Source organism: Balaenoptera borealis (assembly GCF_965194805.1).
Source record: "Balaenoptera borealis genome assembly, chromosome: 14".
NCBI classification, from domain to species: Eukaryota; Metazoa; Chordata; class Mammalia; order Artiodactyla; family Balaenopteridae; genus Balaenoptera; species Balaenoptera borealis.
In genome coordinates this window covers 42,042,670-42,062,742 of record NC_138875.1, presented here as the reverse complement: position 1 = coordinate 42,062,742, position 20,073 = coordinate 42,042,670, and the positions used below count along the sequence as shown (strand labels likewise).

The window sequence follows — 20,073 nt, the reverse complement described above, 5'->3', positions numbered from 1 at the left end:
CTAAGGTGAAGAAGACAATGATAATTAACATTATGTAGAGCATTTTACAATTGAAGCGTTTCTTTCAGTGTTTCAAGTATTGAAAGTATCAAGTCATTAAAAAGGAAATCGAACCATGTGCTTTGATTTTAGGGATTTTAAGGAAATATTTGTCATTTTGTAACCGAGCAAGATCCTATGGGGCCTTCCCAGCACAGGTCTTCCCCCATATCCTGTGCTTTAGCTCCTCTCTGAAGTACCTAGATAACAGTATTTCATGCACATTTCCTGAGCTGTTTTACAGATGTGACAAACCCCCACCAAATGGAAGATGTTGACTACCTGATGGCCTTGAGCACATAGCCCCCAGGCCTCTTGGAGCCTAAGGACTGATAATGTTAACACCTGTGACACCACCCTGTTACCTCACCATCAGCCAGTCAGAGAACTGTGCTCGAGCTGATCACATATCCTGCGACCTGTCTCCCTCACCTGGCTTTTAAAAATGCTTCGGTGAAACCCTTCAGGGAGCTCAGGGCTTTTAGGGCATGAGCCACGGGTCTCCTTGCATGGCCCTGCAATAAACCTTTCTCTGCTCCAAACTCCGACGTTTCGTTTCGGTTTGTTTGTCCTCACTATGTGTCAGGGACACGAGCTTGCACTAACAATTTGATCGTTATCTGTGCACACCCCTTCCTGACACCGAGGTACTTACTAGGCCTGGGTTAGTCTCCTAAGTGTCCCAGGCCAGGAGTCAAAACTCCTAATACCTGGCTCTACCTCCTGTTTCTTTGAGAGCTTAAACTGGCCCCTGAGCAAAAATACCTTCAGATGTTAACAGAGGCATTTAACTTGTTAATAGGGAGGAACTACCCAGTGGCTTTGTTAATTGTGCCTTTGTTCTTCCTAATGCCTGGACAGTCAAAACCATTTTGCCTTGGAAGAGAAACAGAAAACAAGTTTGAAAGCGTTCTGGACCATTTCGATTTTTATATTTGAGCTCATGATTCCTATCCAGTCTCTAGAATGATTGTGACAATGGTGCTAATGATGAGTCCCCAGCAGTCTCGTCACTGTGGTGTTTCTTCCCCTTATGCCCACCTTAGTAAGGGGTACCACCTTCTGTCAGATCCTTTCCAAGCCAAGAACAAAAGTTATCCAGAGCCCCCGCCTTGTAGACATGCCTCCCAATGATTTCTTCAGACTCTTCCTCTCTCTGCTCCCACCGTGGGTATAGTCATGAGAGTCTGGTCACTTCTCTCTTGCAAGTGACAAGAGTCTCTGTCTTTCGGTCCACACTAGTGCCAGAGGGGCTGTCTCTAGAACATAAATCTTTCCCTGACCCCAAGGTGAGTGAGAGGCCACTTCTTTGGACTCTTCAGTACCCAGCATCCCCCTCTGTCCAAAAACCTGTTACAAAGTACCTTACTTCTTAGTTTGAGTGACTTACACATCCACTAACCTTAGGCATCTTTAGGCTGTCCTCCAACAAGTAGTTGTCAGTTTTTAATAATTTGTGAATTACTCTATGCATAAACCTGCTGTTCTGTTATTTCCAGATTTTTTTTGTTTCTTTTCCTATTAGCTTTCATTATTTCCTTGCCTTTTGCTGATTTTTCTCTACTTGCTTCTCTGAACATTATTTTAGAGCCAGATTAGATAAGATCTTTTATTAATCTTTAGCGACTACTGGCTTTTTTTTTTTTCACTAATGATAATGACTGTAGTTACTTTGAAAGTTAGTTCTTAAAAGGGGTTTCCCAAAGGGTAACTTTGAAACTTATCTGGTGACTGGTACATTTGGCAGCTGAATCGTAATTTGAAATTAAATGAATGAATTTGGCTTGATGAACTTTGGGCATTAAAAAAAATGACTTAGAGTATTATCTGATTCCAAATGTTATCTTTTGCACCTGAGCTACGTTATTAAAGAAATGGTTTACATCACCCTCTCTGCTTTAAAATCTAAGTGTTCTCCTAGTAGATGTGTAAACAACTCCAGAAAGCTTCCAGTGGTACACTTTGTCCTTTTTTCTGTTATCCTAGAGTGCCAGCTTAGGTGATGTAGAAATTTCACAAAATGAACTTGTTGCCTTCGTTGTTACCATAAACTAGAAAGTTGTATGAATTGGTAGGGTGAGGGTGGAGTTTTCTCAGAAATTCTGCAGTCAACATTTCCCATATACTACTTTCCAAGAGATTAATAAGCAAAAAGTGTTGCTGTGGCCATTAAAAGGTATATGGGGTGGGTTGGTTGGTAAATGGTTTTAGGGCTTGAAGATGTAAACGCACTGCTAAACTGGATCTTTCCTGCTCACCCGAAGAAAGATGCTGGATTATCAGAAAAGAGTCCAGATATCAATTTAGTATTTATGTCACGTCAGGGTGGAGAGCAGGTGGATAAACACGTTTTAAAATGGATTTTCCAATATTATCTAGTCAAATTCTTAGGTGCCCTTTAAGCCTAAGAATTGCCACTTGAGATCTATATAAGTTTTAAATATAACCCTAATTAACTGCATTGTTAAAAGACTAAGAAAATTAGCTAGTTTTGTTCTAGTTATGTTTACTGAAAATTCATTAAGATATCAAATGATTCCAACTCTAGGTTCATTGTATTGTCTATTCAGGGAGCTTTCTTTCATTCCTTTCAAGATACAGTAAAAGCCAATAAAGCTCTGAATGTATCATTCCCAATCAAAACTAAATGCAATCCTTTAAAAGAAAACATTTCCATTTTCCTGTCATATTATGTTCTATCCTCATTTCTCCTGGTTACTATATTTATGTTTATGACTCTTCGGTTAATTGCACAGCTTTCTTTGCTGACTTTGCTTGTATTCTGTATTGTTCAATAGAGGCTGTCCTTGGGCACTGCTTTTAGTCCCATAGTAACTCAAATTTCTTTTAAACCACACTGCAATGGAGCTCCTATTTCCTTTGCTGTAAAATATAAGGCCATCTGTTGAGTCTGGGCTGTTATTATTTTTATCATCGCTGTGACTAGACTGAGCTCCATTCATGCTCTCTTGATGAATCTAGGCTGTCAGCCCTCAGAACAAAAGAGTTTTTGTTTTAGCTCTCCTATCTTATTTCACAGCAATTGATCATTTCTCACTCAAATTCTTGCAGTTCGTGAGTTCTTTATATGAAGGCTCTCCCTTGCCTGCCCCCGCCCCCCCCGGCCCATGTGTAGGCCAAAAGCAAGTCAGGTGGTTCTGCCTCCAGACTATATTCCACAGGTGTTCACCTCTGCACAGCCATATCCACAGCCATCACTCAAATCCAAGTCACCAACGTCTCTTACCTGAATCACTGTAGTATCTTCTGTACTGGTCCTACCACTCTACTAATGCCCTCTTCACACAGCTGCCAGAATATCTTCTTGCTTTACTTTTCATTGGAGCCTTTTCTGTCTTTGCCTGTTGGCATTTCCAGGTTGGCTTCCCCAGTGCCCAGTCTGAGATGTTTGAGGCAAAAAGAAAACCCAGGGAACTCACTGCTGTGTCATTCGCAGGCCTCAAGGTCCCTAGCCTGTCTGTCTTCTCTCCAGCATTCAGTCTTCATATGTGTGTTTTGTCTATAATGTCTAGGGTTTTAAGCTGTACTTAGCAAAAGGAGTAGACAACAGTGCATCCTCTCACAGGTCTGGACCCAAATGTCCAGAATATCATTTAAAAGTGTAAATCAAGGACTTCCCTGGTGATCCAGTGGTAAAGAATCCACCTTCCAATGCAGCGGACGTGGGTTCGATCCCTGGTCAGGGAACTAAGATCCCACATGCCGTGGAGCAACTAAGCCCATGCACCACAACTATTGAGCTCACGCCCCTCAACAAGAGACCCCACATGCCCCAAACTACAGAGCCCATGCACTCTGGAGCCCCCGTGCCACAACTAGAGAGAGAAAACCCACATGCCACAACTAGAGAGAAGCCCACGCCACAACTAGAGAGACCGAGTGCTGCAACGAAAGATCCCACATGCCTCAACTAAGACCCAACACAGCCAAAAAAACAAAGAAAATAAATAAATAAATAAATATTTTAAAAAAAAAATAATAAATAAATAAAAATGTAAATCACCTGGTATCACTGTCCCAAGTTTAAACCTTTCAGTGGCTTCCATGTGATCTTGGTACACAGTGCAAACAGACGTTAGTAACCTACAAGACCCAAGATAATGTGATCTTGGCCTGCCTCTTCAACAGTGACCTTGTAGCAGTTGGTTATTATTGCATTAAGTTGGCCTTTTTTTTCCTTGCAAAGACTCCTTTCTTACTCATAACCTTACGACAGGTCATTCTTTGTCTCGGCCATTTGTCATCAATACTACTCTGCTTGGTTCCATCTCAGCCTTCAGTTTAAATGCCTCTACCTAATATTATTCTCTTACTTTCCTTACATTTAAATTTTCTTCAGAAATTAATATAAATCAGATTTTTTCAGTCATTGCTTTTCATAGTCTGTGTGAACAGGATGACAACATGGGCCTTGATCTTTTGAAGATGCATTTAATAAACACCTCATGTGGAGGATGCCAGTGTATTAGAATCAACCACTTTATAAACAAACACCCAGAAAGTCCTTAAGTTACAGGTCAGTATGTCATCATGAACTCGGTACCTGGTTTTAGTTTGCTTATTTTTGATTCATTGATTCATTTAATGTTTACCAGGGCTTCCCTGGTGGCACAGTGGTTAAGAATCCACCTGCCCATGCAGGGGACACAGATTCGATCCCTGGTCTGGAAAGATCCCATATGCTGCGGAGCAACTAAGCCCGTGCACCACAGCTACTGAGCCTGCACTCTGGAGCCCACGAGCCACAACTACAGAGCCCGTGTGCTGCAACTACTGAAGCCCACGCACCTAGAGCCTGTGCTTCGCAACGAGAGAAGCCACCGCAATGAGAAGCCCGCGCACTGCAACGAAGAGTAGCCAACGCTCGCCACAACTAGAGAAAGCCCGCGCGCAGCAACAAAGACCCAACGCAGCCAAAAATAAATAAAATAAATAAATTTTTAAAAAGAATAATATTTACCAAGTGCCTGTTAGTATCATACACTATTCTAGGTGTTGGGGAGACAGCTGTGAGCAAAACTAAAGTCCTAGCTCTTATGGAGCATACATTCTAATGGAGGAAGATAAACAATAAATAAATATGTAAGAAATGTACAGTAAATATGTCATGTGACGAGTGTAAAAAGTAAAACAGGGCAAGGGGAGAGAAAGTGGTTGGAGTATTCAGAGAATAGGAGAGGGAAGTATTTTACATAGACTGGTCAGGAAATGTCTCTTTGTAATAAGGTGGCATTTGAGTAGGGACCTAAATAAAATTGGGGGTCAAGCCATGCAGACATCTAGGGGAAGCAGAGGGAAGAGTAAGGACAAATGTTCTGAAACTGAAATGTATGTGCCATTGTTGAGGGGCGGTGGGACACTGGTGTGGCTGGAGCTTAGGTAAGGAGGAGCAATGCTAGGAGACTAGGTCAGAGGGGGGGAGCCCTCAGAGTAAGGCCATTGATGAAGGTCATTGGCAGACTTTGACCATGACAAGCTGCCTGTGCTTTTTACACATGGCCACCCTTAATGCTGACTAAGGTACTACCCATGGGAACATGGCAACAGTGCCACCAATAGAAGGAAGCTGTATGGTGAGATTTAATTCAAAACATTACTTGATAGCTTTACGTTCTAGAAAGAATGCTGTATACATGACACCTATCAAGACTGATTTCCCTCATTGATTCCACAAAGGCGGAGAGAATGAAGAGAAAGTAAAGATAATTAGGGTGAATTATAAAAAAGTAATCAGAAAGAGTTCTGAAAGGAAATGAACTAATTGTTTCAAAGTTGTTTAAAATTCCAAACTCATAGTTGTTTAATTGCTTTCCTGTACTGCAGTGTAACCAGTGTAAGCAACTGAATCAAGTCCTGTGGTTAAGTGAAAAAAACAATAGAAAATCAAGCAAAGTATTCTGGAAATACTGACAAAAAATTAAATGCATACAATCTTTTATTTTTTAATTGAAACTTGAAAACTGCACTTAGTGCATATATGTGCAGTGTTATATTTCATCCTGTAGATATGGGGTAGGAACTCAATGTCACATCTAAAACTACAAAGAGTATACATTAGTGTCCTGGACAGGCGATGCAAAAAGAAAGAAGTGGCCAGTTTCCTCTTTGTTGTACTCATCAATTTCATCCATCCATCCAGGGTCGTATAGTGAAGACCTTTAAGCTGACGTTAACTATGTCTGATTGAAACAGAAAATAAAGGTTTCATCCGCACTTTTCCTGACTGTACTCCCTCCTGAAATCAAAAGTAAGGAGAGCCACTTTCTAGAGGTCTTCAGGAAACATGGTTATTCTCAGAGCTGGACTCCTTCCTTTTTCTCATTTACTATCCATTTCTTCCCTAATAGCCTGGGATTAATGTTCCATCTTCTTTGTCATTACATGCACCAAACTACAAAGTATGTACAGAAAAATGCAAATTATACAGTGCTTGAAAATATTATGTCCCATTTTGTAATTATTATAATCATGTACTAGACCATGCTCACCATAATAAAGCACTAGAGAGTCTTGCATTTCACCCTGCTCTTTTTCACTCATAACCCTTCACATAAATGGTTCCCTTTATTTGGAATGTCTTCCTTCCCCACCCAAATCTCATTTTGCATGACTAACTCCCATTCATCTTTCTGAACTGAGGTTTTAAGTGACCTCTTCCTGTAAACCTTCCCTAATCATCCCTTCTTGGTAGATAATTCTTTGCACTTTAGCGTCCTGTATGCCTATATTATAGAATTTAACAAACTGTGGTGATTTTTGTTTTAGATATGTCTTCTTTAGGAGACAACAAACCCCTCAAGAGCAAGATTATGTCTTAATTTTTCTTATACCCACAATATATAACACAATGCCAGGAACATGGCTAGGCACTCTAAATATTTGTTGAATAAAAACAAACATTATATTATTTAAATATGATAATGGGAAAGTTATAGTAAATTCTAAGGTCATGAAGGTATTTATTACTTAGAATTCCTTTTAAAGTAAGTGCACTGTAGTGTTCTCATAATTGAAATAAGCCCACATTTATATTTTACTCAATTATTTTGATGTTCATTGAGATGACTCTTGATTCCACTGAATATCCTGAATGTTCAATACATCTTACATTTTCATGGCAGTCATTGAGAATTACAGCAATTTAAAATTTGAATAAAATTTCTTGACTGTATTTTTTTTCACTAAACAATGTCAGTGAACAAAACAATCTAAAATTATTTGATGTAATATATTAAGTTCTGTATTTTCATTTATCTTTTTTAATTCAATGCTAATTATAATCTGCACAATATATTTGATTGTGTTCTGTCATTTGGTAATGAAGAAAGTGATCTTACCAGAAAAAAGAAAAAAATTATAATTTTTTTCTTTTCTTTACGACGTAACAACAATTTTGTAAACATATACTACAGCAAACATGACTATAACAATAATAGATTTTAGCATCACTTTCAAAGATGAAATGGGTTTCCCTAAAAATACTGTTTTTCCAACCTCCTTAAAAAGAAATTGAGATGAAATTTGAAATACTACCATTAGAATCCTTAAGAACTTTACAGGAGCACTCAGTAATGAAACCACTGCCCTCTAGGGATATATCTGCATATATTTTAAAACACATAACTGTAGTAAAAGATTATACTCTTCAGAATTTTGAAGTAGTGCCAAATGAACTTGTTTTCTCTTCTAAATTTATATTTGATAATTGGTGGCTTTCCAACATTATAGCTGAGTCTACCAGAGTAATAATGGCTTCCTTACAATGCTGTTAAAATCTGAAAATGCTTTGATTTCTTCACAAATCAATGATTCAACTGTATAGGAAATAATCCATACTTATTGTACCTCATAATTGATAGAAAAAATATTAAAATTTCCTGTATATGCTTATTACATTAGAGGAGAGGTTATAAGTGGGTGCTTATAGAAATATCCTGACTTATAATTCTTCTTACATTGGCCAGTTTTTTGTATATTGTGATTTTTATTGATTTCGGAATGTTTCGTTTTTTCAACTACTTTTACCTACCTGTACTTGTGCAGAGGAAAATTGAGAATGCTATATCACAGCAACTATTCAATTATAGCAAATTTTAGCAAAAGTTAAATTATTGCATGTATTTTTTTCTACTCTCCAAATCATCATTATTTGTATTTTAAGACGTTAATACCACTTTCTTTTTTTTCCATACACTAGAACTTATGGTAAAGATATATGGCTATATTTATGGTGTTTTCTGTAAAACCAGTTTGGAGCCATTAACTATTGCTTCACTGCTGAAGGACATTCATTTATTCAATAACTGTTTCTTAATGTAAAAATTATCACAAGTCAGTTTTGCTAGAAGCTTCTTTTAAAGGTATACACACACACACACACACACACACACACAACCTAAATGCCTATACTTGAATAAAAGAAAGTAAACCATGTCTGTAGTTTCACCATATTTATTACTGTCCACTGAAGTTGCCTTAATTTCACCAAAATTTGGAGACACTAAGCTATATTTAGAAAATATAAAGACTTCTCCTCTTTTTCAAATATGAATTATAGTTCTTCAGGAACCCCAAACTAGGCAAAGGTTGGTATAATCATTCCACCTCATTCTGTTCTTGACCTCTCCATCAGTCAGAAGTTCATAATAGATGTATTATGCCCCCGGAAGTGGCATCTTTCTCCTTTTCTTTCTTCACTATTGCATTCTACTGCTCTTCACCTCTAAGGATCAGTGTAGAAGGAGCGAGCTGGATAATGAGGGAAAAGATCTTCCTTCCTGAGAGTAACAGAGACTCTTACCTGACGATCATTTAGGACAGTGAATCTCAAACTGTAGTCCCCAGCATCAGCATCAAGATCACCAGGGGCTGTTAGAAATACAAATGGCTAACTCTGAGAGTGGAGCCCTGCACGTCCAGTCTTTTAACAAGCCTCCAGGTACTTGTGAAGACTGTTAAGTTCTAGGCCCACTGATTTAGGGAATAATTACCATGACAATCACCCATGAGAGAGTGCACAGAAAATTCTATGCTATCTTTGAAGATCTTCCCCAAAGTTACTGGTTAAATGCAGGAAAATTTGATGTCATGAGGTACTGTGCCTTTAGATATATTGTAAATTATGAAAATTTATCCCAAACAATTATGACTCTGGGGCCTTTATCTCACAAGTTACAATATGAGGTTTGAGAACTTCAAAGACTGAGAGATTGTCCTAGATTGAACAGTCTCCCCCGCAATTTATTTCTACCTGGAACCTCAGAATGTGACCTTATTTGGAAACAGGGTCTTTGCAGGTGTAATAGTTAAGATGAGGTCATACTGGCTCAAGGTGGGCCCAGCATTCTAGGGAGAAGGTCATGTAGAGAGGCTCCCAGGGAAGAATGAGGCAGAGATTGTAGTTAAGCCAAGGAGCGTTAAGGCTTGCAAACACCTTTGCTAGGAAAGAGGCATGGACTGTTTCTCCCCTAGAGCATCCACAAGGAGCCAACCTTGCTGACACCTTGATTTTGGACAGTAGGCCTCTTGAACTCTGATGAAATAAATGTCTGCTATTTTAAGCAAACCAGTTTTTGCTAAAATTGTTATGACAGCCCTGGGAAACTAATACAGAGAACTTCATAAGGTTTAACTCTTATGAGTGTTCTTTGACTTACTCTTGGTCCATAAAGACCTTCTCATGAAAACATGTTCTGTAAGAAAGCTGCCCTGCCACCCCGGCCCCGGTTCCAGCCCCCTCCTCTGCCCATCCCCCCACCCTTTTAAAGGACCTTTGAAAAGTCTAGCTTTAGCTGGGAAAATCATATTCTTATTTATTGTTGGAGAAAAAAACACTCTCCTAGAAAAAGATTAAATGTAAAACCCTTTTCATTGTGGAGAAATAAAGCATTTGTGTATTTTTAGTTAGAAATTATGCCTATTATCTTCTATCCATCTGTCTTTCAATAACATTTTAGATTGATGTGGATTATGTTTTTGAGCTGCTTTATACTCATTTGTTCAAATATATACCAAGCCTTTTAATTGGACCATTTTATATGCAAATAACCCTAATACTATTAAGTGTATCTGTGTCTCCTTCTGTTGCTGTTTCAGTTGTGTCATAAATGCATTGACCCTCCACAAACAGGGTTAATTAGTGTGTGAGTGGGTGTGCTTGTGGCGGCTGCCAGCTGTAGATCTAAGATAAATAGGCATTTACCAAGCAAAGCTCTTTGTGTCTTTTTTTTTTTTTCTTTGTGTCTTAAAAACAAAACACATGTAACTATGAATGATATGTTTAGGGAGCTGCCTTAAGGATGTGGATTTGTATTCACTGAATCTTATATGAATAGCTCTGTGCTCTCCTTTGCTATGTTTTATTTTTCTCAGATGACATAGTAAAAAACTCTATATTTTAACATACAGGTACGTATTTTTAAAAGTCATACAAATTGAAAGAAACATCAAAAAAACAAACAACCCAGTCCAAAAATGGGCAGAAGACCTAAATAGACATTTCTCCAAAGAAGATATACAGATTGCCAACAAACACATGAAAGGATGCTCAACATCACTAATCATTAGAGAAATGCAAATCAAAACTACAATGAGGTATCACCTCACACCAGTCAGAATGGCCATCATCAAAAAATCTACAAACAGTAAATGCTGGAGAGGGTGTGGAGAAAAGGAAACCCTCTTGCACTGTTGGTGGGAATGTAAATTGATACAGCCACTATGGAGAACAGTATGGAGGTTCCTTAACAAACTAAAAATAGAACTGCCATACGACCCAGCAATCCCACTACTGGGCATATACCCTGAGAAAACCATAGTTCAAAAAGTATCATGTACCACAATGTTCATTGCAGCTCTATTTACAGTAACCAAGACATGGAAGCAACCTAAGTGTCTATCGACAGATGAATGGATAAAGAAGATGTAGCACAAATATACAATGGAATATTACTCAGCCATAAAAAGAAACAAAATTGAGTTATTTGTAGTGAGGTGGATGGACCTAGAGACTGTCATACAGAGTGAAGTAAGTCAGAAATAGAAAAACAAATACCGTATGCTAACACATATATATGGAATCCAAGAAAAAAAAAAAAGTTCATGAAGAACCTAGGGGCAAGACGGGAATAAAGACACAGACCTACTAGAGAATGGACTTGAGGATATGGGGAGGGGGAAGGGTAAGCTGTGACAAAGTGAGAGAGTGGCATGGACGTATATACACTACCAAACGTAAAATAGAAAGCTAGTGGGAAGCAGCCGCATAGCACAGGGAGATCAGCTTGGTGTTTTGTGACCACCTAGAGGGGTGGGATAGGGAGGGTGGGAGGGAGGGAGATGCAAGGGGGAAGAGATATGGGAACATATGTATATGTATAACTGATTCACTTTGTTATAAAGCAGAAACTAACACACCATTGTAAAGCAATTATATTCCAATAAAGATGTTTAAAAAAAAAAAATAGAAAAACAAACAAAAAAACAAAATGAAACCCCCCCAAAAAATAAGACAGCTTTGATAGAATAATTTAAATGACTTAAAAGATCTATCTTTTTTTAAGATTTGTTAATTTTATGTTTTTAACAATTGCTTCTTTTTTGTTGTCACTCAGTAATGCAACATTCCTGTTAATATGTAAAAAAAGCACAGAATGTTTGAGTGTGATATTTCCTGTGCTTTCTTCCATTCTTCATTTCTACAGCTCTCATTTCTAAACTTGCTAATGTTTTGTTTCCCCTAAAACTTTGAACATTCTTAGTCAATTTGTCAATGTTGTTTTCTAGTATTTCTCAATTTTTGTTTCTCAGTTATATTTGAGCCAGCACAAAGATCTCAAAGATATTTTTGAGACAATACCCTCAACACAAAATCGATTCCACATTTTAATCCAACAACGGTAGTGCAGTTTGAATTCCATACTAAGGATGCTGGAGTTTGCTGTTAAAAATCATTGTAGGTGATAAATGTTTTTGTGTAAGGCAATAGCCTAGGAAGTGTTATGCTGAATCTGAAGGTATTAAGGAAGACTACTTGAAGAAGATCTGTCTTTATTATATGTAGATTTATGCTATTTCTATACTAACCATTCTTGCAGTATCCTTATTATGTGCCAAGTATTAGGGATAGAAAAGGAATTCAGAGTCCTGCTTTCAAGGAAAAGTAGTCTAACAGGGAAGAGGGACAATAAATGGACAACTATGAATCAGCTTAAATATAGAATTGGGGCACTTGGACTGGGGGAAATTAAGAACGGGTACTCTATTGGTTTCCTAGGCCTGCTGTAACAAATTACCGCAAACCTAGTTAGTAGCTTAAAACAGCAGAAATGTATTCTCTCATAGTTCTGGAGGCTAGAAATCCAAAATCAAAGCCCCAGCAGGGCCACGCTTCCTTGGAAGGCTCTAGAAGGCTTTCATGCCTCTTCCAGCTTCAGTGGTTCCTTGACCTGTGGCCACATAGTTCCAATTGGCCTCCATCTTCATACAGCCTTCTCTGTGTGTCTCTGTCTTTTCCTTTCTTGTCTCTTGAAAAGTAATGTATCATTGGATTTAGGGCCCACCCTAATCCAGGATGATCTCATTTCAAGGTCTTTAACTTAAATACACCTACAAAGACCCTTTTTCCAAATAACATTACATTCATGGGTTCAGGATGGACATATCTTTTGGGGGCCACTATTTGACCCACTGCAGCTACCCGGAGGAAGTGACACCTTCATTGCAGAGTAGGTTTGAGGGGAGAGGGGAGACACATGTGAGTTCTCTTTTAGGCATGGACAGTGTGAAATGCCCAAGTCTTTTCTACTCTTAGCACAAGGCCTGGCACATAGAAAACACTCCATGATTGTGGGGTCATGATGCCACATGACATATACTCATGAAAACGTTCAGCAGGCAGGTGGATATACAAGTCAGGAGAAAGATCGGAGTTTGACAGAAGGATGGATTAGATTACCAAGGGAAGCTTTGTGAGAACAGAAAAGACTAAAACAAATACCAAGAGACAGTTCATCTTTGAGGAAGGAATTGCTAGAAAAACAAGAGGGAATGCAGTAGAGTGGATGGCATGGGAGACGAGAGGAAATAATCTTTAAGGAGAAAAGGAAAGGTGTCAGGTTAGGTGGAGCTGATTAAGTAGTATAAAGCCTAGATTTGGGGACTTTGATTCTATAAGCAATTTCAGCAGTTAGGAAGCCAGTTTTCAGTGGATTAAAAATGGTAGAAAGTTTGACAAACATTAAAAAAAATTTTCCAAGCAATGGACCTAAACCAATACATAGGCTTCCTTCCATAACCCAGGTGTACATGTTTCAAAGAAAGGGTTTAAAATTTTTGTGTGTGTGAGGACACATGTCCATGGCCTCTTTCCTTTGATTCCAGAGACAGACTGGGCAAGTTGTTTTGCATTGTTAGAGTCGCCGTGCTGCCTTCCACTTGTAACCACTCTGCTGACAGGATGTCTAATCACATTCACCGTGGGAGGATGCAGTTCCCAAACTGCGATTCTGACTCTGATCCTCCATGTAAAAGAATGTTCTTCAGGCATACCACTGAATCTACTATAAAACATCAGTCAGGCATAAGTAACATGGACTCAGAGACCTTCCTGTTGAGTAGTGTGAAATACGTATATTAAGAAGAAAAAGATGCTTCAGTTTCATACACTAGAGATTCATAACCACGTTATACTTTGATGTCATCATCAGTTTTTTTCCTTTACAATGGCAGTTACTGTTAAATGAGGGCTTTTTTAAAGTTAATAACTGAAATACGCTGGTGGCTATAATCTCATCTGTTATGAGGACACTGAACGAATTCTTCCATTGCCTGTTGTCAATATACCACAAATTTGGCCTTTTCAATTCCATGTTAAGAAGCTGAACGTTGAGTTTCTTTTTGTAATTTATGTTTCACCACAACATTCTTGAAGTCGTAACAATAGTAATTGTATTCTAGTTCATTTGTGTCAACTAATTTTTTTTAAATTAAGGAGAATAAGTTTGGACATTTGGAATGTTGTTATTTTAAATGGTAACAATCATTGGCTCGTTTTGAATCATTTTCTCTGCTTTATGAACTGAGATTATGGCAGGTGTGTTCATTTCAAACTGGCCATTACTTACCTTAACAAGCGGAGCTTTAAAGTCAGGCCAAATAAAAGAACTTATTTAAAATGAACTCTTTAACTGTTACTAATTTTTTTAGATTGAAAATGTAAGAGTTTGGATGTGCTTCTTAAAGGAATTATTTCAAATTTTGTTTAATAGGGATTTTGTGTTAGACTCTATAAATCAGAATTAGAAAGTATATAGGTCAAAAAGAAATTATTAAGTTGGAACATGTTCAAAACCTGATTATGTTCATTTATTATGCCATTTTATGATAACTGATATAGTTAAAACTAACAAACTTGGGATTTATACCAACAGGTCCATAGATAAACGTAGCCTTTATCTTAGGGTTGAATCACACAATGTTACAGATCTTTTATTATTCTACCTGCTATTTTGATATGAAGTTCAATTAAGACATGATTTTTTAAAAACTATTCAAACCTACTTTAATCCAGTGATTTTTTAAAAATTTAAGTGTAGTTGATTTACAATATTATATTAGTTTTATGTATAGTGATAGTGATTCAGTATTTTTACAGTTTACACTCCATTAAGAGTTATTACAAGATAATGGATATAATTCCCAGTGTTATACAATATATCCTTGTTGCTTATCTACTTTATACATAGTAGTTTGTATCTCTTAATCCCAACTCCTAATGTGCCCCTCCCCCTTTCCCTTTCCCTGCTGGTAACCACTAGTTTGTTTTCTATATCTGTGAGTCTGCCTTTGTTTTGCTATATACCTTCATTTGTATTATTTTTTTTAGATTTCACATACAAGTGATATCATACAGTATTTGTCCTTCCCTGTCTGACTTATTTCATTAAGCATAATATTTTCTAGGTCCATCCATGTTGCTGCAAATGGCAGAATTTCATTCTTTTTCATGGCTGAATAATATTCCATTGTGTGTGTGTGTGTGTGTGTGTGTGTGTGTATACACACATATATACATACATACAAACAATGGAATATATATATACCACATCTTATTTATCCACAGTGATTTTTAAATATATGTTACAGCAGTTCTGGCTACCCAGGTTGCTTACTGGTTTATAACATTATATAAGTTTTATATATTTCGACTTTTGTATACACTACAGTGTGCTCACCACCAAAAGTTTAGTTTCCATCCACAATTAAGACATGATTCTAAGGCTTCTTTGGCACAGTGTAGAAAAATCCAGCGGTATGTTTTCTGCTCTTTTAGCATTTATATTCACAAACTACATATATGTATCTAATTAGAATTTAATAAGCCTTTCACCCAAGAGAGAATTCTGATCTCTGTAAAGCTTTTATCCTTGCCCTACTTATAACGTCACCACCAAATTCTTTATTCTGCAAATTTATTGTTTTTTAAAAGTACAATTTTATGTTATTTTCCTGCATGTTTTAATTATACAGTTTTCTTTACATGAATATTGCTTTCTGGGAAAAAATGCTCTTTGAAATATTAGGGAAATAAAAACTATTCTTTCTATAGAAATAGGAATACTCTATATGAGCAATAGATTAGAAAAAGAGGCACATTCATCATGCATCTGAGTCTTTGTTGTTCACACTAAATGAAGGGTGATTTTCTAAATATAAGGCCAAGAAAAGTGAAATATGGGATTTCATAGTTTATTGGAAGTCAAACATTTTTACTGCCAGTAATTCAGCATAGTGTAGTCTAAAACCACATTCGACACTGCTGGATGGGTGTGTGTGTGTGTGTGCAGTGTTATGATTTGGCAAGGCACTTTGTCGTTTACAAATTTGAGAGGGATGGAGAATTCTGCTGGAATTTGATTATAAATGATGTTACTTTATAAAGAGAAGAACATGCAGGGTCTTAGGTGAAGTGATCTTTTTAGTGCTTCTGTTCTGGGCTTCTCTTGCTCCCCACCAAATCTCTTACCACATCTTTACTTTGTTTCCAGATTTTCTTTCTGCCTTTTCTTTTGTCCTTTTATTTTTCCTACTTCTTTCTCTAACCTTAAGTTCCCCCATGCATAGTCATAAAGGCTTCCATTTATTATTATTCCTTTTTCAAGTTTGTCTCCAAAATATCATCATTTATTAAGTGAAAATTCAATACTCAAGGATGTCATCACTGTCAATCAAGCCCCCTTGACTGGCCTGACAAACTACTGTTACTACTGTGAGTCTGTATCCTCTCCAGCCCAAAATGTTAACCCTTAACTTTGATTCCAGCAATGAAAAGCCAGGTACAATGTGCCCCCCTTCTAGTGGAATATCTGGCAGGATCTGAACTCGTTGGATCTGGTTCACCAGAACATGAGGTCATGTTCATGAATGTACACATACACACAAACACACACACACACATACATCTAACAACACGTGAGCATGTGAAAGCTTGAGCACAACTCAAGGGAAAGCAGAGAAGCTGCAGCTGTGAGAGAGGAGATAATTATTGAACTAAACTCCAAAAGGAATGCTTGAGAAGAATCTGGAGCACAAATGAAAGATTAGTTGTAGGAAGGAAATGGTACTTTCCCTTTGAAACAGAAGAGGAGGAGTGATCCAATAAAGATAAGGGGAAACCTTTGAGTTAAATGGAAGGAGTTGAAAGAAATCATATTGGATAGCATCTATTTCTTGGGGAAACACGAGTCAAGGGTGGGACTTCAGTCTTGAGAAGAACAGGAAAAGATTCATGTAACTCAAATGCATACCATATTACAGTTCTGCAGAGAAAGAGGACCAATATAGGATGTGTGTGTATATATATATATAGAGAGAGAGAGAGACAGAGAGACAGAGAGACAGAGAGAGAGACAGAGGCAGAGAGAGATTATCTTAAGGAATTAGCTCACATGATTATGGAGGCTGGAAAGTCCAAAACCTGCAGGGTGGGCTAACAGATTGGAGACTCAGGAAGAGCTGATGCTGTAGTTCAAGTCCAAAGGCCATCTGCTGCTCTGGGGAGGTGAGTCTTTGTTCTATTAAGGCCTTCAACTGATTGGATGAGGCCCACCCACATTATGGAGGACAATCTGCTTTACTCAGAGTGCACCAATTTAAATGTAAATCTCATCCACGAAAACATCCTCACAGAAATATCCAAAATAGTGTTTGACCAAATATCTGCGCATCTTGGGCACCCAAGTTGACACATAAAATTAACCATCACACACATGTTCCCTTAGCTCCCTGACTAACTCCATGTTCCTCAAGAATTAGTTCTCCCATCTTTTCCTCAGAAAGCCTTCCCATAAACCCATCCTCAGGTGGAAGTTTGCTTCCTTGAACTAAATTCCCAGACCACCCTTCTGTAATGCCCCTCGCTGGAACCTAGCCCCTGAGCATGGGAATTTTTCACTTTTTGGTTCACATCTGTATCTCTAGGACCTAAACTGTCACCAACTATATCGTAGGCACTCCATAAAAAGCTGATGAATGAATGATGGAATGAATTGCATTTAATTTCTGTTTGTCAGTCTTACTTGAAAGCAGAGACAGTCTTAACTACATTTTGTACTCAATAGCTAGCATGAACTAAGAGCTCAGTAAATGCTTCCTGAAAGAATAAATGGGTAAGTGACCTACCAAATGCTTGCTGTGTATCTTTCCTTATTCCTGATTAATTTTATTTTCTTCCAATAATTCAAAAAACTTTATACAGATTCTCATTGCTCTATGGGTGGAGAAACTATACTAGCAACTAGGATTACAAGTCAGAAAATGCTGGTGGTAGGAATCAGACATCAGCAGTTTTTAAAGTCCTGCAGGTGATCCCAGTGGGTGGGAATCCTTGTAGTACTGGGTACAGTTAAAGTGGGGAGGATGTTAAGGAAGGTTAAAAACCGTGGATATCTCTGTGGAAGGCAGGGCCAAATGGGAACACCAGAAAGGAGGCTTTGAGTGGGCTCCAGAGGAAGAGGGAAGGACACCTACAGAGGAGAGAGGGAAATCTTGAAAAGAAAGTTCTGGGATGTTTTGTAAGCACTCTGAGTATTTACCATGCACCAGGCACCATGCTAACTGCTTTACATGCACTGGACCCCCCCTTTTTTTTAACATCTTTATTGGAGTATAATTGCTTTACAATGGTGTGTTAGTTTCTGCTGTATAACAAGGAGAATCAGCTATACGTATACATATATCCCCATATCTCCTCCCTCTTGAGTCTCCCTCCCACCCTCCCTATCCCACCCCTCTAGGTGGACACAAGGCACTGAGCTGATCTCCCTGTGCTATGCGGCTGCTTCACACTAGCTATCTATTTTACATTTGGTAGTGTATGTCAGTGTTACTCTCTCACTTCGTCCCAGCTTACCCTTCCCCCTCCCTGTCTCCTAAAGTCCATTCCCTACGTCTGTGTCTTTATTCCTGTCCTGCCCCTAGGTTCATCAGAACCTTTTTTTTTTTTTTTAGATTCCATATATATGTGTGAGCATATGGTATTTGCTTTTCTCTTTCTGACTTACTTCACTCTGAATGACAGACTCTAGGCCCATCCACCTCACTACAAATAACTCAATTTCATTTCTTTTTATGGCTGAGTAATATTCCATTATATATATGTGCCACATCTTCTTTATCCATTCATCTGTCGATGGACACTTAGGTTGCTTTCATGTCCTGACTATTGTAAATAGTGCTGCAATGAACATTGTGGTACATGTCTCTCTTTTTTTTTTTTTTCCTAACATGTTTATTGGAGTATAATTGCTTTACATTGCTGTGTTAGTTTCTGCTTTATAACAAAGTGAATCAGCTATACATATACATATAACCCCATACCTCCTCCCTCTTACATCTCCCTCCCACCCTCCCTATCCCACCCCTCTAGGTGGTCACAAAGCACCGAGCTGATCTCCCTGTGCTACGTGGCTGCTTCCCACTAGTTATCTGTTTTACATTTGGTAGTGTATATATGTCCATGCCACTCTCTTACTTTGTCCTAGCTTACCCTTCCCCCTCCCTGTGTCCTCAAGTCCATTCCCTACATCTGCATCTTTATTCCTGTCCTGCCCCTATGTTCTTCAGAACCATTTTTTTTTTCTTTAGATTCCATATATATGTATTAGCATACGGTATTTGTTTTTCTCTTTCTGACTTACTTCACTCTGTATGACAGACTCTAGGTCCATCCACCTCACTACAGATAACTCAATTTTGTTTCTTATTATGGCTGAGTAATATTCCATTGTACATATGTGCCACATCTTCTTTATCCATTCATCTGTCGATGGACACTTAGGTTGCTTCCATGTCCTGGCTATTGTAAATAGAGCTGCAATGAACATTGTGGTACAAGACTCTTTTTGAATTATGGTTTTCTCAGGGTATATGCCGAGGAGTGGATTCCTGGGTTGTATGATAGTTCTATTTTTAGTTTTTTAAGGAACCTCCAGACTGTTCTCCGTAGTGACTGTATCAATTTACATTCCCACTAACAGTGCAAGAGGGTTCCCTTTTCTCCACACCCTCTCCAGCATTTATTGTTTGTAGATTTTTTCATGATGGCCATTCAGACAGGTGTGAGGTGATACCTCATTGTAGTTTTGATTTGCATTTCTCTAATGATTAGTGATGTTGAGCATCCTTTCATGTGTTTGTTGGCAATCTGTATATCTTCTTTGGAGAAATGTCTACTTCGGTCTTCTGTCCATTTTTGGATGAGGTTGTTTGTTTTGTTGATATTGAGCTGCATGAGCTGCCTGTGTATTTTGGAGATTAATCCTTTGTCAGTTACTTCATTTGCAAATATTTTCTCCCATTCTGAGGGCTGTCTCTTTGTCTTGTATATGGTTTCCTTTGCTGTGCAAAAGCTTTTAAGTTTCATTAGGTCCCATTTGTTTATTTTTGTTTTTATTTCCATTTCTCTAGGAGGTGAGATTGAAGTTTTGTATAGTTTAAGTTCTTCAATACCTTACA

General features: G+C 38.1%; 1 protein-coding gene and 1 long non-coding RNA gene across 3 annotated transcripts in view; one reads left to right on the top strand and one right to left on the bottom strand.

Moving 5' to 3' along the window:
* Positions 1-20,073, top strand: part of DTNA (dystrobrevin alpha) — a 385,212-nt gene that overhangs the window by 66,012 nt on the left and 299,127 nt on the right. The gene's annotated exons all lie outside the window — the stretch shown is intronic.
* Positions 1-20,073, bottom strand: part of LOC309610897 — a 66,710-nt gene that overhangs the window by 30,065 nt on the left and 16,572 nt on the right. The gene's annotated exons all lie outside the window — the stretch shown is intronic.